Here is a 16,983-nt window from a genome sequence, read left to right on the forward strand (position 1 = left end):
CCTTTCAATAATTGGTGTTTGTTTAGCTACTATGGTTATAGCTATCTCTTTCTAGTTGAGCAATGTAAGATGGCAGAAGTTCCACCTTTTACAAGTTTTAAATCCCTGTAGAATTGACAGAAAAAGCTGTAACCACAAATTGGTTTGCAATTTTCCTCTTTCTTCCCAGCAAGCTCTGTATGGTTATATTATGAACCTTGCTTCAAACAAACTGCTTCTGACTTTTATGATCCTTTTGTGATCTAAATGGCTATCTCATAAGATATTCCACTGCAGCTTCTTTTTCAATTGCTTTTACTGTGAAATGGCATTCTGGAGATTTCTGGGGACCATTTCACACTCTTACGGTATTGATTTGCTAAACCTGATGATAGGTTTATATTTAAGATGCAGTCTAGTATATGAACAAAGTGTAAAGCTTATGAAGAACAGATTCAGGACTTTCAATAACCCCATCTTCTTGATAGGGTTTGCCTCTTTAAAGAAGGTTACTGTTTTACACTCTATTTTTGAGTTCAGGTTGCTATATGGACTGCGTTTCTAATTGTCTTGGAATGTTTCCATTACACTGAATTATGGTCAAAGAAAAAATATGAAGAAGATGACTGCTAGTAACTTGTAACTTTTCCCAACATAAGGTCAGAGCAAATACACAAAGGCACTTGGGAACCTAAATGGAAAAATGGATGTGAGATTGTTCCCTGAGTTCTCACTTGTAAGGATAGCAGAGGATAGATTTTCTCCTGGGTACACCAAAAAGCTGGCAACAAAACTAACTTGTTTGGGCTGCGGTGTTGGAGATACACACTTTTCTTTACGAGACTGATCATTGTACAATGGTTATGGGCCAAGAAAAAATAATCTTTGATGGAGTTATAGCATAAAAATGAGTCAGAAATGCTTTTATGCAGACAATGACACTTAATATTCTATCGGGCCAAACCACAAGCCCATGGCTCTGCCTTTACTCTGGCAAATGTTATGAAATTGAGATGGACCCAGGTTACTCAGTTGAAGAAAAATAAAACAATCAGGTATGCACAAATGCAGTAAGGAATACCCAAAGAGCAGGGCAATGACCCGACAGAGCTCAGGAGCAGGGTTGCAGGACATTTTGTTTAGAAGATGGAGCAAAACAAATGCTATAAATATGAACAGCATTATACATATACCCAGGTGAACACTATTGTGCTAGCGTTCCCCAAATGCTAGTGAACTCCTGTAGAATGGTGCAAAAGTAGGAGAGTGAGGGTCTGACACTGCTTCTGGAGCGGAGGTAGTATTCAAGTCTCTATACACCTGTACGTGGGCAAATTAGGGAGAGGAACTGAGAAATTCACTGCAGTGGAGGACACAGAACAAAAGGAGTGGGGAATCCTTTACCCTGAAACCAAGACTTTTAAAGCAGTGATTAAAAGATCATTTGACTACAGCACAAGTACATGTTTAAAAAAAAAATAATAAATTAAATGGCTCCTTTTAAAAGAGAAGCTGAAGTACATATGCTAGAGTATATATCTGGAACAATCCTCTACATATATTAGAAGCATGGCTTTATTCTTGAAATGTGTGGATGAATTTTGGAGTATGTGCATGAGTGATGACACGATTGTATATGACTGCTGAGTGAAGTCTAGATGAATTGCTTGTTGATATTAAACAAATGAAGAAATTCCTCTAGCAATATCTGGAATAAGTGAAGACAACACTAGTTAGAGCTGACCAGGGTCAGCTTTTGCTTACACAACAACAATCTTGCATGCTCATTTCTAAGTCTAGCCTGATGTCTGACTTCCTTCTCTCTGTTTCCATCCACTTCCATTTTTTTGCTTTGTTTTTGCATCTCTGTCCCTTAATGGTGTAGGATCTGCACTGCTTTCTTAAATGTCATGTAGACTAGAAAGAAATTTGGGATTTTCCTTCATACAATTTTCATGACAAAATAGGAACATATAAAACTAAAGGATTGCCAGTGCTGCAAGAACATTGACAGCAGGCAGTACTGCATGAAATTCTATGTGGCGGGTTAGCAAATAGACTATCAGAGCTGCAGAGCCTTTAATTACTGGTGACGGACTTTGAAATATGTTGCAGTGACTTTTTTGTGTGTTTTTTTGACTTGCCAAATGAAAGTTTCACATATACACAAAAAAGCTGAAAAGTTCATACCCTCCAGGATCTTCAGACTTCCACAAGAAGTCCTGCAAGTTGTGCAGCCATTTCAAGGTTTTAAAGGGTTGATCCATTCTGGTGAGCTATCCATTATAGATCACATAAATCGCCCAAATAATCATCACCATTGTCTCTTGTTTTTATTACGTATCTGGCAAGAAACATCTGTTAAGACTAATGCCTGACTACTGTCACAGCTATACAATAGACATGGACATTTTAGAATACCATTAACAGTCTGGATGAGAGAACAGAGTATGCTCATTAAATTAGCAAATAACACCCATGTGAGAAGGTGTGCAAGTATTTTGGAGGATGGGTGAGAATACAAAATGATCCTGAGGAAGTGGAGATAGGATCTGAAGAAACAGGACAAAATTTAGTGTGGACGCGTGCAAGGTACTACAGTTTATCAGGAAAATTCAACAGCAAAAATACAAGGGAGAGAATGACCAGTGAGGTAGTTTTCTAGAAAAAGATCAGATGGTTATAATGGATTACACACTGAGCATCAGTCGATAGTATCACGTGGTTGCAGAGAAGGCAACCATTCTCTTGGGATGAATAAATCAAAGAGTAGCTTGCAAAATATATGGCATAATTCTTCTGCCCCATATGACAGATATGGCTTAAGCTAAAGTACCTGTTTACCCAAGATGGCTGTTGGCAAGCTGGGAAATAAAACCCTACATTTTGCATCCCTACTTGTAAAACAAAACCAAGTTCTGTTTCTGAGGTGGTACCTGGAATCTGGCCATATGCATCAAAGATGGGAACTACTGTCTGAAGCAGAAAGGTGCTTCTAGGTCTTTTCTATGGTATCCACACAAATGCTGAGGAAGACTTCTGCTGAACAGTAATCAGAAAATTTTCTCGTTAGTACCTAATATTTAATTTTTCAGAAATGTTTCTCTCATTGGTAGACATTGGAAAGACAGTGTTCATTTGCCTTGTTTTACTTAAAATCAAAAAAGCCTTAGAAGCATACCTATATGCCCCAATGTCCTATAGGTTTGACATACCTGTATCTAGATATCCATATCTACTTGTCTGTTTGCCTGACTGTCCATCTGTCTGTCTATCCATCTATCTTCATATAGATGTTTATAAGATCTATATACCTGGACACACTGGAGATAGCAGCATAGTGTTTCTGTCACATATCTAAAAATTTCAGCTTACTTTTGCATCTCAGATCTTTTTTCACCAGATTAAAATTTGCGGTGTACTGAGATAATTTTTTTAAAATTTATTTTTTCCCCAACAGTCTGTACTGATTTTGAATGCAAAGCACCTTGGGCTGCTTGTAGTCAAAGATGTCTTTGTCCTGTGCACATGCGGGTTGTGTATGCAACTGCAGCGCTGCAGAAGGCACATTTCAGAATAGTCATTAAGGTACTGTATCCTCTGGGTCAGCTGAGAATAAACTCAAAGTAAAGTTGGCAAGAATTATTCTGCGATTTCCTCTGTGAAATATTTCAACAAGGTCTTTAAAGACTCAACCAAACATTCCCAAAGCAAATTAAGCAGATGACATTAGCCTTCCCTCTTGAGTTCATGCCCCGAAACATTGAATGGAGACATTGCCAGAGTCAGACTCCTAGCTTCAGTGAAGCTACAGTGACTCAAAATCAGTGCTTGTCAGCAGAATAAGAATAAACAACACTCTATCAAGGAGGGACTCAACATCCTGGTTTTGAGAACAGCACTTTACAAAGAAGCAAACTATCTGTAACAGTAGGAAAGCAATTGGGACTCCCAACCTGCAAACTTTGTTCAACATAATTCACATGTAAGTCTCTTTCTTCCTGATGCCTTTGTCTGGATACACTGGCTGTCCTTCTCATTTTAGGAAATCATACTCCAATTATGCTTCTTAAAATAACCAAAGACAGCATAAAAAGTTTACCTTTAAGATTAAAAAACTTTATGCAAATACACTGAGAGGAGACTGAACAATCCAAAATATACAATGTTATTTTTCTATGGCTATTGTAGATAAACATTAGCAATACATGGGCTACTTTTCAATGTTAGTATCAATATCAAAAGACTGGAAAATCTTAAAACACTGAAAGACCATCTGTGCATGCTAGCAACTGCCAAATTTGCAACTGTGGTTTCTTCCCTGCTAATTCCATATTTTCCTGATAGATTAATGGGCACCATTTATCCAGAATAAATAAATGTGGAAGGCCCGCCTTCCCCTTTCACTGCGCCTCATCATTTTACTGAGTTCCACCAGACCACTGAGCACATTAACGCAAGTAAGCCACTGTCTGGATTCAGAAATTATCACATTTGGTAGAGAAGGAATGCTTGGCATTGCCAGTTTCTTTACAGAGTTAAAAGTCCTTGAAGTTAAAAAGAAATACATTTAGAGAACTCCAGACTACAAACAACACAGATAAACTGCAGCTGAAGGATTCTTCTTTCTTTTCCCCGACTTAAATGAAACCTATGTGCAGAAAAGCATAGATATTTTACACATACTACTCCTGTTTCACCATGTGCATTCGTCTTGTTATTTCTTTTGAGAGGCATGTCAGACACATATATTTAGACTTCTAGTTTGCTAATTTATGCCAGCTAGTGTAAAATTATAGGGTTGAGAATAAAGTTGCAGAATCAAGCCTTTATATGTGCTTTGACGGAAAATTTTCTACTATATACAGTAAGACTTCCACAATCCACAATTCAATAATCTTTCGACTTCGTAATTTGCATTCCTGCATGCACACACATGCATTCACAAACATACATGGTTCACAGGTTTAATAAGAGAATGATATTTCAGTGAGCTCTCATACTATTCAGATTACATTGATTTCTATAAAATGTAGTGCTGTGGCTGTGCTACCACATATCTAATAGAGTGTTTAATCTAAAAAAGTCTAACTACATATATCTAACACATTATCTGCCACTTGGATGATTTCATTGTGTGTTCATGGGGTGCTAATTGCAAATTTGGAATGCAAATAGTACATAATCTTGTTAAACACATTTCTTTAAGAGGAAGAGATACGCCTTTGCTGTATGTCTGCTGTCTCCATTCACTGTAGCTCCAGGTTTTGCTAAGAGGTATAAGCTGATAAAGTCTATTGGTGCATTTGCTGACATATCTTATCCTGAATGGCACTATCATGGCATATTATACCTAAAAAAAAAAAAAGAAAATTGCTAAGGACTGAGCATCCCATTGGCAAGACATGAGCATGCCACAAGCCAAGAGAAGCACACACTCCACGGATTTGTAGGAGCAAGGCAGTGGATTGCTGCTGTGCAAGCTCTGACAGGGATGTCTGCTGAAGTTCTTCGTTACTTTCTTAATAGCCTCTGTCGTTTCTCCTTCCTTGTAAATCCACATTAGGTTAAAAAAAAAGCCTGGAAATTCCTCCAAGTGAAGCACAAGTGAGGAGCAGCACAAACCCCCTAATCCTACGAGACAGAGAAGGAAGGTAGAGCAGTGTAGGTTCACCTTCAGCCCCAAAAACTAGCAGATGAGACATTTTGGTTATATTTTCTGCTAAGCAGTCTCCCACTACTTAATACACTATCGTTTCTAGTGAGCTAAATCAGCACTTAGAAAGTTAAATTAACCTAAAAGAAATTACTATTAAAATCAAGCGAAAAATGTAATCTCCTTCTCTCCAAGATGTTTTTCTGTATCTTATTTATTTTTCTAAATACAGAAAAGAAGAGGTAGTCCTACTCTTTATCTGTTCCAGTCAGCTTTTGAAAGCCTGGACTTCATTGGAAACCCTTCTGGTTTTTCTCCATTGCTTGAAACACTCTGTGCTGTTTTTTTTTCCTATTTGCTTAATTTTTGCATATATGAAATGATTGGTTTTGATGCAATTTCTTTGTATTTACATCAGCATGACGAGTGAACTCAATCATATATAACCATAAATTCTTGAGAATAATAAATAGAAGCTTTAATTATTACTTAAGTAATAAACTCTGAGATTACTTAAGTGAAAGCTTAATGGGGCTTAGTGGGACTTAAGCAGATGATGAAGTATTTTCTGAAACAGGGTTATTTCCTGAAGACCATTTATGGCTTTTACAACCCTGACTAAGTCTAAAGTGACAAGTGCCAAGCTATAACATTTAAGAAGTTGAAGAAATAATATATTCACAGCCTTAGAAACACACTGCACCTGCTTGTTCATGCACATAGTGGCAATGTCATCATTTTGAAGGGAACTGGTTATTCAGTTAAACAAATATATCAAGGGCTATGAAGAAGAAGAAAAAAATCCAACAACCCAGAAGGCAGTTTAAAAAAAAATTAAAATCTGTCAAAAACCCATGGAAGTCCTCAGTTATAGCTTATCCAAGATTTTATGGAGGGAAAAAAGCTTGACTCCTTTGAGCCAATACTGTTTACAGTTGCTGCAATGAAAATTCTAATTTTGTGCTCTAATGAACACAAAACGATCCATACTCAACCTTGGCAAAACTTATAATGACTGTGTAATTGAAGTGACTTTGTCACATTAAAAAATATTTCACAAAATTGTAGGAAACTGCCAAGAAATAAAACTATGGGATGGGCAGTCTTGGATATGTGATACAGACAGCCATATCATATCATCTCTGCTGCCTGGTAAATGTTGGGCTTATAAAGCTGTGAGACATTCGTCTGCAGTTGCTCTTCTTACAGCATATTAAGACTAATTGTGAATTGCAGCAAGTGCTTCATTGTAAATGTGTGACCCAGAATTTACTTTTTAAAAACACTGCTTGTGCTGTTACACTGTCTGGCACAATCCATACACATGGGAGGAGCTACACGGTAAGCTGCCAGGTGAATCTCAAATGTAGAGGTTGTGTGACACAGGTGGACCTTCACAGAGTTCCTCCATTTTGGAAATCATGTGGAGAAGGGGCACCGAAGTGAGATCTGAGATTGCAGCCCATTGGGAAGGATAGAGCTTCAAGCGCTGGCACAGGTAGAAGATTCCCCAAGACACCAGATTTCTCCAGCAATATCCCTGACAGAACTGGCAGACGCTCGACTTGCAGGCTTATGCTCACCATGATGCATGATCTGGGCTGTTTAGTCTTTGAGTTTCTCCCCTCCCTTCCCTATACCCTGACCTCCAGGAGGACCCACGCCTTCGTCCTCTGGTGGGCAAAGCACTTGGCTCCCTCCATCTGCCTGCACAGCTGCCTCTCAGTGGCCAGGGCCAGGGGCTGGGGCAACGGAGAGAAGGTCAGTACCAGGAAAGGAGCAGTTCTGTGTCAGTGAAGCACATTGGTATTTAACAGCTGCTGTGCTGAAATACAGAGGGATCAATTAATAGCTGAAGTCCAAATTCTCCTCTGATATAACTCCACTTACACAGAACTTGGCTTTAAATATCACAGTTTCGGTTTCAAATATGACTGAACAAATATTTTCTATTTACTTAGCACGACAATGACTTCAGCAAGCACCTGGGGTAAGTCCTGTAAAGAATGCTAATAACATCCCCAAATGCAATACTGAAGTTTTTTTCCTGAGTACTCCTGAATGATCTGGGGATTGCGCACCTAAACATCTTTAGGAGAAATAAATAAATAATCTCTCCCTGTTTTCACTGTGGTAAGAATTTTTCCAGAGATCAGTATTTCAGAAGACTTTCCACAGCGCTCTTTCACTTGAAAGACAAATCTGATTCGACATGAAGTTCCATTACGAAGAAACTGTTACATGTGATGACACTGGTTATTGAAAATTGAAATGAAGTGAGAGGAAGCTAACACCAACTTGTATGAAATTCTGCCGTCTTTGAATGACACAGGGAACTCAATATATCTAATCATCAAAGTGAAGCCCATTGGGAACCGAACTACAGTTGTATTGCAGAAGGTTGCTATTTGATTGCTAGACCCAAAAGTGCTAAGCCATATGCCACTTATTTCTGTGTCTAAATAGCTTACTATGATTGATACCGAGGGTGGCTCTCCTCTTCACAGTGAAACAATCATGAAGACAACAGGAATTAGGAAAACAGAGTATACAGATTACTTTTTACGATCCTAATTTTTAACCCTGTCTGTTCCTGGAGCTTAATGTAATTTCTTCTTTAATAAATTCACTCCACGCTCTTTTTTTGTGTGGCAGAACACTAGCTTTCGCATAGACCTTAGCTTGCAAGCTGCATTCAGTATTTTTTCTCTTACTACTGCTGGTGTGTGGCCAGACAAGCCTGATTATAAGGGCTCGGTGTTGGCTTTGAGTGTAAAATTTTTTTCTGCTTTCTTTAGAAAGAGTTTTTTCCACCGTCCTTGTGCCAATCTCCTTGATTTTTCTTCCTCACTCATCTGTCTCTCTGAATCAGCCTTTTCCCAGTGCTCCTCCAGCCCCCCCCCACTCAAAGTCGCTTCAAGGTCAGCGGAGGGCCCTCGTACGCGGGCGCTCCACGTGTCCCTCCTCCCAGCTGGAGGCGAAATGCGCTCTGTTTACAATATGCTCAGTTTCCACTTGACAAGGCCTGGAAGCTGCAACATATATCTGAACTTAGGTCCCATAGTTAGAGAGAGCACAGCGCTGTCAAGATACGGCCCACTTCTACAATTAAAGAGCCAGCAAACTGGCAGGGGCTGATGGATGAGCCGATACTTGAACAGACATTACATCTGTAATGTGAGAGTTACGCGACTCAACACAGCCTCAACATACAACACAAAACAAAAATCAGCTCTGACGTTACAAGCACCCCTGCTCCAACTATGCTAATCTCTTCTTTCATCCATGATCTTTGCAAGTCACATAGCGTTATGGTAAAGTGTTCTGCACTTAAAGGAATATCTGCAGCTTCCCTGCCACTATTAATAAAAATATTTAATGCTCTTGTTAGGAGGCGCAATTTGATTACTGAACTGTTATCCAACAAATCCTGAAAACAATTCAAAGTAAATTTCCCTAATATGTCTATTTTTCTATCCTGCCAGAAGGATTGCTAATGAATTTGCTGCTTGAATGCACAGACAGATTGGGAACTATAACTGTGCTGGCCTGGGCAACATGGCACTGGCACCAAAAACCTATTTGTACCCATGCAAAGTTCTCTCTAGAGTATGTCTCTCATCCAGAGGTGATTTTCCAATAAAATCAGCCTCGATTATTGCAAGAGCAGGAGCAATCCCTGAGGGAGTATATCAGGCAATTCAATACTAGGAAATGTTGTACTAGGCAAAATTAACCTTGTAGCAGTGTTATTTCCTGAAACATTATCTAGCTTTTGCCTTTCTTTCATATTCATCGATCCTAAATGACTGGATTTTTTTTCTAATTCTCTCACTTAGCACAAGATCATTATTTCTTTGTACTTGTATTAAAAAAAAATAAATGCTTGAAAGACACCTCTTTCTCTTTTATTTCACTTACTCACTGCCAAAGTAAAGGACTGTTTGCTGTATGGCAGGCACTTTTTTTGGGGTATATAAAAGGAGGACCACCTTTATTCTGTCCTATTTTCATGACCTCGCAAGGCAGAGGAAACCTACTAGATATATTACCATGAGGCCACAAGCGAGAAAGAGCAAGGAAACATCATTCTCCCCTCTGACACCACGGTAAAATTAGGAGGAATGCCAACTAGTGGAGTTTTGCAGTCCAGAAGAGAGCAGACACAGGCCTACAAAGATCCTGCAGGCTCAGTTAAATCCCACTGCCTGGTAGCTTCATCCACTGCCTCTTACCAGGCTCTTCAAGGCAGGTATCTTCATCTGGAGAGTGTCTAGCACATGCTAGAACCTAAATAAACCATACAGTCATATATGTACACTAACGCTACTTGCAGTTTTGCTCTGGTTACTTATCTTCCAGCAGCACAAAAATGGCCTAACAGTGAAATTCAGGGGTATGAGATCTGAAGGCTGGTTCCTATGCTGGATTCAGCTAGCTGTACTGAAACCAGCAGAACAGGTACTCCCGCTTATACCAGGATCAGGCCTTTTCTTCAATTTTGTTAGCATTTGTTGCTTGGTTGCAATATCTTAATTGCTCAGAAACACATTTTAAAAGCATTGATTTAAAAAAGATCACAGGTAGTTAGAAAACAGCTGTTACTTAATACAATGCCCAAAGCAAACACTTAGAATAATTGTTTGAATAAATGCTAAGTAACTTAAAATTAAAAATAATAACCAGAAAGACAAATCTAAAATCTAAAATGATCAAAACCACAGCGTGAGTGAGGAGAGAAGAACGGGTACTGCTTTGATCAACAGCAGACACATGCTGAAACTGCAAAAAAAAATATTGACCTTAACTATTTTTCTGTCAAAAGAAGGAATCAGACAAGAAAAGGTTTTGTTTGGCTCAAATTTTCGCTTTTTCACAACTTTAAAAAATTGACCTAAATTTAATCTTGACAAGCTGTATCACAATGATGGCATAAAAATGTTGTTTTGAAAAATAACAGAAGTGATCCGCTTAAAATGAAAATACTTATTTTTGTCCAGCTGCAAGACTCCTGGCAATTTTTACACAAATGCATGATTAGCTTTGGTCAACTGGCATATATGTGCCTCTGTAAATAGAAATACACAAAAGAGAAGGTTTCTCTAGCTGTCTGAAGTTCTGTGATGGCTACTGAGCAACATGCCTGGCTTGGCAGCTGAGGGGTGCCTCGTGGCTGGATACAGGCAGCAGTGCTTGGTATTGATGATGCGTGCTCAGATTTGTAAGAGATTAGATGAATGAGGTCTCAGAGTCTGTTCATCTCATTGTCTTGTAAGCAAACACTGTGCACTACACAGGACGTGTGGTAATTTAAGCATCTACTATAAATTATACAATCAAGTCAGAAGCATTTCACTATAAAAATGTATTGCGCCCTTTTGAAAAATGTGTGCTCTCTCTAGGTACCTGTTGTGGTGGTGGCTGAAAACCTTAATAAAGCACAAACTATTTTATATTTCAGGACTTAGCCAATGTGACTCATTTGTACAGTTTTAAGTCCAAACAAACTGCTAGTCAACTAAATTATAACTTATTACCACAGGCTACAGACTTTTAATACATTCTGTGGTTGGAACAGGACTGATTTACTGTTTTGGGCCCTGCCAGTAGTTATCATGCATCATTTCCCTAGAAATAAAAATAGCCCTACTGTGGTTATCCTTTGGACTGATAAAAATATATCTAACAAGATGTGTCAGAGGAACAAATTCAGAAAATAAAGGTAAAATATTAAATAGACTTATTATTTTATGTCTAAAGTACTACATCTTCCAGCTGCCGTGATGACTTTGGAGTAAAGCAAAAGGTACTGCAAAAAGGAAAAAAAGATCTAAAGGAGCAATTGAGCTCTGATAAAACCACATGGGGATAGCTGAATTGTCAGAGCTTTGCAAGAGTCAAAATTTACATAAAAATCAGTATTTAGGGATTAATGTGATATCATCAAAAAGGATTTAATATGTGCGTTTCTTTGCAAACAGTTTAAAAGCGGCAGTTCTATAATCCATTTCCAACACTAACCTTTAACTTGTAAGAGTAAAATAATCCTTCGCAACATTTCTAGAGTTCACATTCTGCTGAGAAAACTTAGCCCCCCTAAATAAAACTCACTGGAAACCAACAGCAGCATATGCGTATTGGATTTCCTCGGGATACTCCAGGTGCCGACCCTGCTGTCAGTACTGCACGGCTGTACAGACTCTACCACGTGGCCCAACTTGCAGAATCAGTGGCATCTGGGGTTTGTGTGAATTTTTGGAGGGACTTTATTGCTGGTGCAGTAAACTCATTCCATTGCCCAAACTCTGCACCTGAGCAGATGCCTAAGTGGACAGACTAGGAGGATCAGGGGCTAAAGAACATTGTCTATAATTGCCTGTAAGCAGGGGTTTTCCTGGATTTCTACTGGGGATTTGAGTGCTTTTGCATGTTAGACTTAAAGTATTAAAACATAAATATGAATGGATTTCTCTGAGAAATGAATATGGGCAGGCAGTTTAGGCACTGTGTTGTAATGGATTTTTAGAACTAATTGAATTGGTGCTGGCTGATTTAGTAGCTCACCAGAAATAGTCTGAGGAGAAACAACGGGAGGGAAGGTTTAGAAGCAGAGACTAACAGGTGGTAGTGTGGAAAATGCTTGGGAGTTTTACTGAGAATGAGAGTTATAGCAGGTTTTTGTTTCTTTAAAAGTGGTTTACGTCCTTTAGCAAATGTCCTTTAGGTACACATACACAAATGTCCACAGGTACCTCTGGTTCATAGGTGCCTGTGTATACATGTATGCGCATATATATACAGATACATATATGTATATATGGCCATCCTCCCATACAATTATGCATGAATGGGAGGATTCTTCAACCTAGACATGACACACTTTTTTTCTGCTTTTTTTAAATACACGACAGGAGATACCCTGCAGTGGAAGAGCTGAGCATGCGTACCAACGGCACCCCACCCCTTTCGTACCTCTATTGGTTACAAGTGTCTGACTTGACTGGTTAAAAACAAACCAACCTTCAGACCTAGCCCATTGGCCTGCACTTTTGCCAGTGGGAACAAAAGATCTGTTTATGGTTACTGCTATTACAGCATACATTAACTGACCCTTGGAGTCTGACCTGCTTGCCCTCCCACTTAGTGAGTCAATAAGAAAATCCTCTGGCTCTGCATGACTTGCTTAGAGATCAGACCTTCCATGCAGAATAAGGTCTATCCAGGGAGGGAAAAACAAGGTGCCACTCCAGCTGGTAAAACAAAGATATTTTTAAAGTGCAGTCAGTAGAAACAGTCACTCCTATTCCATGTATAATCAAGGATGAAAAGGCCACGAAAAATACCACTGCACTTTGCAAATGAGAGGTCAATTGAAATGTCAAGATATCAAATGTTAATGGATTGCATTTCCAATGACGGTTGGGACAGAAAACCATACCAAGTCAAGTCAGATGCCCTTCTGAGGAGAAGATGAGTTTTATGGCAGGAAAAGACAATAAACACCAGAAGTCTTTCTGGTTAACAAACTTGTGGCTGATGGAAAACAAACATATTTTGATAATATAAAAAGCAGCGGGATTTTAACACAAGCTACAATCCCAAAACATGTATCTGGAAGTCATTAAATCTCCAGCAAATTTAAGCATATGCAGGTGTTTGGGGAAAATGCCATTGCTTTCTATTGAAGATTTTTAAAGGGACTATATAAGAAGAGAGTATAAAGGACACTCAAGGCAGGCAGTGTTTTCTTCCCTAAAGCAAGAAATCAATTCCAATATTCTCACAGTTCTACACCAGTTCATTAAATATATGGACCACTCTTAAAAGCATTCATTTTCCATTTTAAAAATCTAATTTCTCTCTTACAAAACTGTTGTATTTTGTAGTGTTGGACGACATCACGTTTTAGCCAAATCATTCTTTCACCTGCCCACATTTTCCCAAGGAATCTATTTGGCTATTTTCATGAAGGACTGCAATCTGAGGCATTTGTTTATAGTGACGTTATATCCATTCCTTAGTCAGAAGGGCATTGCCATGCAAAGAACTCATCTCTTTAATATGGAAAACAGCAAAAAGAAACTAGTTACCTTCCTAACCACTGTCTCTGCCTGACTAGTAGACACACTGCCTTCCTCTCCCAATTGCAGAGAGACTTGCCTTGTGAGCCACTAGCTCACTGGTGGGCTCACACACATAGAGAGAAAACAGCTTTATTAGTGCCTTTTGAGTAGGAAGACCCCTTGGTCTATACGACAGAGACAGGTAGTATCAGGAATGAAGAACAGTGAGTAATCATTTGCTCTTTTGTGTAAGAATAACTACTTACGTGGATTCCAGTGAATATATGAGGAAAAAGGTTTAAAACAAACAAAAGACAGTATTTTTTCATACACTATGGTGCTCAGTGCCGCAGGATGTTGTGGGGACAAGAAGTATAAACAGATTTCAAAAGAGATTTTGCATGGAGGGTAAGTCCATTGATACTTCCTAAACACAGGACGTGCGGTTATGGAAGTGGAAAAGCTGTGTGCAGGAAGGTGGGATGATGCTCCCTGTAGAGGATGCCTCTGTAATTGCTGTTCTTCTTCCCCCACCTTCTGCCACTGGCAGAGATAAAGCACTGGGTTGGTTGACCTTCAGTCTGCATTAATTTACAGGCTGCTAAGCCAAGTGTAGTCATCCGGGAGAGTGAGGCCTAACCCTGACTGTGCCTGGATCTGAGGGGATCCTGCAGCTCAACACACTGATAAAAGATAACTGCCGTGGTCCAAGTCAACATGAACATGACTCCTCTAAGCTCTGTGCTGATGTGGGCTCCATTGCCTACCCAAGTCTGGAAAAAAGTCTGGGAAGAGTGATCATCAGTTGGGTTTCAGAGCAAAGCTGCTATTGAATTTTAATGATATTGTTGTTCTCCCCTTCTTCCATCAAACCACAGGGTATATAGAAGATTATTTCCTCTAGATGTGTCCTAATTCAAAACCATTTCTCATATAACAGCTCTTTAGAAATTGTAAACCCTCCACAGGGTAAACTCGTCTAAGTCATGTTACCTCTTTCAGACTCAGGGATAGGAACAGCATGATAAGGACCAGCAAGCAAGAAAGTATCTAGGACACTTTCTATCCAGGAAATCCCTTTTCTACTACAGACTCTCAATGTAAATATGGATAAGACCAATAGGAGAAAGCAAGTGTTCCTTATATGACAAGGGCAGGAGAGGATAAGTAAGTTAAATGAATGGATTCTGTAGTTATGGGGGCCATGTTGATGCCAGATACAGACAGAAAAGGGTCTTATGTTTTTGGAAAAGTAACTGCACTATTTCCACCCCGCCCCCCCCCCCCCCCCCCCAAATAATCAGTTCTGCAGACACAGAGACTCCTTATCTATTCTCTGTGTGCTTATTTATAGTAACATTATGTCAGATAATGCTACCAATACATAAAGATGAGTTCCTATGGATGTGTTGTGTCTTGCAGTGCTACAAGCAACATGGAATTGAGACCAAGCCTTCTGAAGGAGCCAAACGTCACCTGCATCTATCTTAGACATCAGGAAGTTCACACCAGTTAGTCTAAGCACCTATAGACACGTGCACATTAACAAACCAGCTGCTTGGCTGCTTTACTGAACTGTAGGAAGGAAACTTCCTTGTTTTTTCCCCTCCATAAGAGTTAAGTGCTGGAGGGATTCAACAGCACAAAAAAGAACAGTAAACTTCCTCCCGAACATTAAACCAGCAACATTAATCAACTTAGCAATGAAAAGTAAATAGACCTTTTCTACAGAAGTCTTCATCATGTTATTATACTAATAGGTTAAATAGCGGCACTATTAGGTCCTGTCCAAGGACTCTCTATAAACCGTAGTCTTTAAACGGGAATGATTTCTGACTCCAGTTTTGGGACACAAGAACTATGTCAGCCCAATGTAAAAATAAGGAATTTTTTAATGCTAATTACAACTGCGAATATTTTTTTATATATATATATTTTATATGTAAAAGAAAAAATATATTGTAACAGATGTCAAATGCAGTTAGATTCAACTCAACTTATTAGTGCATGGCTTTTAGCCAAAAGCAATTCACATTTGCAGAAGTGTACTATCACATATGTCTTAATAACAGAAATGTGTTTTTAAAAATGTATGTGATAAGTCACATATGGTAGAAGGAATCTGTACAGCTTTCAGCCCTTATGACAATGGAAGCTACTAACTTTATTTTGCATAGCTGAAGAACATTAAAATTCAAGTGAAATTCTCTTTGACATTTGAGAGCTACAAAAGCAATGACTAAAAGCTAGACAAGCCTGAGCTGTACTAAGTGTGGCTGTGACACTTATATAAATGCAATCCATATCTACTACTGCTATCTTAAAGACACTATTCTTACTTTTGCCCCAAGAGGTAATATTTTAGCATACAATCATAACTGTATATAGTTATGTATACAGTTATACAGGTACCTTAAATAGTTACATGTCACTGAAAAATACTAGGCAGATTTTTCAGCTGTTTTGTTATGTAGAGTGTAATTAATATGTATAATGGATTCCCTAGGGTACTAATTGAAGCTGCCACCATGAACATAGTCAAAGAGAAGTTAAACAACCAGTTGGGGGAAACATGACAGGGTGAAATATGCACACGTAGGTGGAAAGAGCGAGACTGTCCATCTGGCCTTCTTCCACTCCAAAATGTTACACTTACTCAAGTCCCAAAAAGGAATGATTTAACCTAAATCACCCTTCCTCCCCACTCCCAAATCTTTCTGGTGGATTAACTGGGCATCAGTGTCACATACACACTGTTTAATGACTGCAAGGCTCAATATCTCTGTTTTATGTGGGTGAACTCAATTCAGTTGAGCCATTCCTGAGAATTTGACTCAAAATATTAAAAAAACAAAGGTGAATGAATCATAAATGATTATTCTGGAGTTGTTCCCCAGGACTCTCATCACCTTGCAACTTCTGGATCCTCTGTAATGTGAGGTGAAAACACAGCTCATTTCACACTCTCTATTAAACAACCACTGGCTAACAATGACTTTAATTCAGCTTGCACTGAATTTGAACTAGCCCTACAGGCAAGAAAGGTCCCTTGTCTTATTAGAAGTTTCATGTGCTATCAGGTCCCTGCTGGATCCTATTTCTAATTTTTATCAGATTGAATGAAACATAGAGTGATTTATGACTATCTTGCATCTTGCCTAATCACTCCAAGGAGTGTTCATACACATTTTGCGTTCACTTTATAAGGTGTAAATGACTATAGGTGATGGAAGCCAAGTGAGAAGTGGAACTGTATTCTTTTGTTATGTGTGCTAAAACACAATG

The 16,983-nt window shown here is 38.9% G+C and overlaps 1 protein-coding gene across 3 annotated transcripts in view; it reads right to left on the reverse strand.

Moving 5' to 3' along the window:
* Positions 1-16,983, reverse strand: part of AFF2 (ALF transcription elongation factor 2) — a 345,034-nt gene that overhangs the window by 61,873 nt on the left and 266,178 nt on the right. The gene's annotated exons all lie outside the window — the stretch shown is intronic.

The sequence above is a fragment of the Accipiter gentilis genome, chromosome 24 (genome assembly GCF_929443795.1).
Source record: "Accipiter gentilis chromosome 24, bAccGen1.1, whole genome shotgun sequence".
In the NCBI taxonomy this organism is placed as follows: Eukaryota; Metazoa; Chordata; class Aves; order Accipitriformes; family Accipitridae; genus Astur; species Astur gentilis.